Source organism: Suncus etruscus, chromosome 16 (genome assembly GCF_024139225.1).
Source record: "Suncus etruscus isolate mSunEtr1 chromosome 16, mSunEtr1.pri.cur, whole genome shotgun sequence".
Lineage (NCBI taxonomy): Eukaryota > Metazoa > Chordata > Mammalia > Eulipotyphla > Soricidae > Suncus > Suncus etruscus.
The window spans coordinates 45603608-45606558 of NC_064863.1; the positions used below are offsets into that span (position 1 = coordinate 45603608).

Below are 2951 nucleotides of genomic sequence, written 5' to 3' on the forward strand. Positions count from 1 at the left end.
GTCCACTTAAGAAAAAAATCATATGAAAGAAGTCTCATTCACCACAGAATACAAATGAAGGGTCAGAAGAAATCTCAAGTATTCACCCAAAGGAAAACATTTTAATGATAGATAGATGGTGTGGGGAAAGGATCATATCCCACTGAGAATAAAGTACGTTAGTAAAAGAATATCTATACAGTTTGGAAATCTGTATCAAGAAGCCTTAACATTTTACATAGCCTTTGATAATATGGTATAGTTAATCCATTTATAGCATTAAATTGATAGAAAAGCAACAGTCATAATCTTGACAAAGTTAGAGCTAAAGTGGCCTTTAAACTACTGTTGTTAAGTCAAGAATGGAAATAATCAGGCTATCCTTTAGGGGATCATTTCTATAGTTCTTGACTAGAGAAGTTCCTCTGAACATGTAGTAGTACCAGAAACCTTGATGACGAGACACAACACACTTCCTGAACGTGAAATTGTTTTTAAGTGATGCTTTTGCAAGCTACCTCTACCATTGTTGATCGTTCAGAATGTGAAAGGGTGTAATCTGAATGGAAAAAAATAAAGAATGGAAATAATTCAGATTGTCTATGACAGCAATTAAATGAATTATTAGTATATATGAACCAAAATTCTATGCAATCTGGGGGCCAGAGAGATAGCACAGTTGTAGGGTGTTTGCCTCACATGCAGCCAATCCAGGATGAATGATGGTTAAAATCCCAGCATCCCATATGGTCCTCGAGCTTTCCAGCAGTGATTTCTGATCATAGAGCCAGGAGTAATCCCTGAGCGCTGCCAGATGTGACCTAAAAACAAACAAACAAAAAAAATTCTATGCGATCATTAAATTGGTATACTAGTACATCTATATAAATGATGTGCATAATTAATTACACATAATTAATCATTATCTGTGGGAACTGTCTCCTGAGACCTGGAGGTGATCCTCTGAATAAAGGACATGGATAATTGTCTATAGTGCAACTGTAAACTTTATTAGTGGCCCAGCTTATTTTATACATAAAATGTTTTTATCTCATTGGGATCATCTTAAGCTAAACTAATCCAAGCAATTAGCAAAGATACCTGACACAAAATTAGATATGGTAAGAACAAAGTTGTTTTTTTGTTTTTGTTTTTGTTTTTGTTTTTTGGCTTTTGGGTCACACCCAGCCATGCTCAGGAGTTATTCCTAGCTCTATTGTCAGAAATCACTCCTGGCAGGCTCGGGGGACCATATGGGATGCTGGGATACGAACCACTGACCTTCTGTATGCAAGGCAAACGCCCTACTACCATGCTATCTCTCTGGCCCCAGAACAAAGTATTTTTGGTAGATTTGTAGGGAAGGGAAGCAGAAAACAGCCTTGGAGGGAGTAGTCACCCATGCCTCAGCAGGATTGTTTTTGTTTGTTTGTTTGTTTGGTTTGGTTTTTTATTTCATGTTCTTTGTTTAATTTTTAATTAATATATTTATTCAAGCACCATGATTATAAGTATGTTTGTAGTTGGGGTTCAGTCATAAAAAGTACACCCCCCTTTCACCAGTGCAACCTTCCACCACCAATGCTCCCCATCTCCCTCCTCCCCCACCTCCCTGCCTATCTTTGAGACAGTCGTTTTATTTCTCTCACTCACTACCATTATGATGATAGTTGTTGGTGCAGTTATTTCTCTAACTGCACTCACCAATCTTTGTGGTAAGCTTCATATCATGGGCCAGTTCTTCCAGCCCTCATCTTTATTGTCTATGGTTGTTATTGCAATAATGTCTTTTATTTTTCTTAAATTTCACAGATGAGTGAGACTATTCTGTGTCTATCTCTCTCCCTCTGATTCATTTCACTCAGCACAATAGTTTCCATGTTCACCCCATGCATAGGAAAATTTCATGACTTCATCTCTTCTGATGGCTGCATAGTATTCAATTGTGTATATGTACCACAGTTTCTTTTTTTAAATTAATATCTTGATTTAAATACCTTGATTACAAACATGATTGTGGTTGGGTTTCAGTCATGTAAAAAACACACACCCCCCTTCACCAGTGCAACAGTGTACCACAGTTTTTTTAGACACTCATCTGTTTTTGAGCACAAGAAACCCTCAAGGCCAGAAAGCAGAAATGTTTTGACAAAACCTTTCACCTTGTTCATGGAGGACTTTCTCCTCCTTCTTCTTTTTGGCAGCATTCCCACTGCCTCCTCTTATGGCCATGTTTCCACAATTATCTATGCTAATTAATCTATATAAATATTAATGGAAGGGAAATAGTTATTTTAATAATTTTATTTTTTAAAACTATTTATTTATTGAGGTCTCATTCTTGAACAAAGCACGTGTGTTTTAGACCCAAGAGTAATGTATGTTTTTTCTTTATATAATTTTAATTTCCGAGTTTCCTATAATAACACTTTATTTTAGTTTTTTAATAAATGAACATTCAAGTCATCTATTCCTAAAAATTTTGGCCTTATTATTTTTTGTTTTGGTTTGTTTTTTTGGGCTACACCCGGTAGTACTCAGGGGTTACTCCTGTCTCTGCACTCAGAAATTGCTCCTGGCAGGCTCAAGGGACCATATGGGATGCTGGGAATCAAATCCAGGTCTGTCCCTGATTGGCTGTGTGCAAGGCAAACAACCCTACTGCTGTGCTATCTCTCCAGCCCTGGCTTTATCTTTTAGGGTGAAAATGAGGTGCTTAGATAATTATAAGGATAAAAGTAATCAGCTTTTAAAGAATTATTGTGTCATTTTATCAACAAATACAGTAATAAACAAGGTCCTACACTGGGCTGGAAAGATGCAGAATTAATATTGCTTTGAGACATTCAGCAACTAAGATTTACTCCAGTGATCCCTGCTGTACTCCACCTCAGCCACCCCAGCTTCACTTTGACAAAGTTAAGAAGACAAGGAATAGACCTTAGTATATGTGGTGTCTCCATTTATGCAAT

At 36.9% G+C, this 2951-nt stretch overlaps 1 pseudogene; it reads left to right on the forward strand.

Moving 5' to 3' along the window:
• The first annotated feature begins 352 nt into the window (after positions 1–352).
• LOC126032864 (uncharacterized) lies at positions 353–547 on the forward strand (annotated as a pseudogene).
• The last annotated feature ends 2404 nt before the right edge of the window (positions 548–2951 follow it).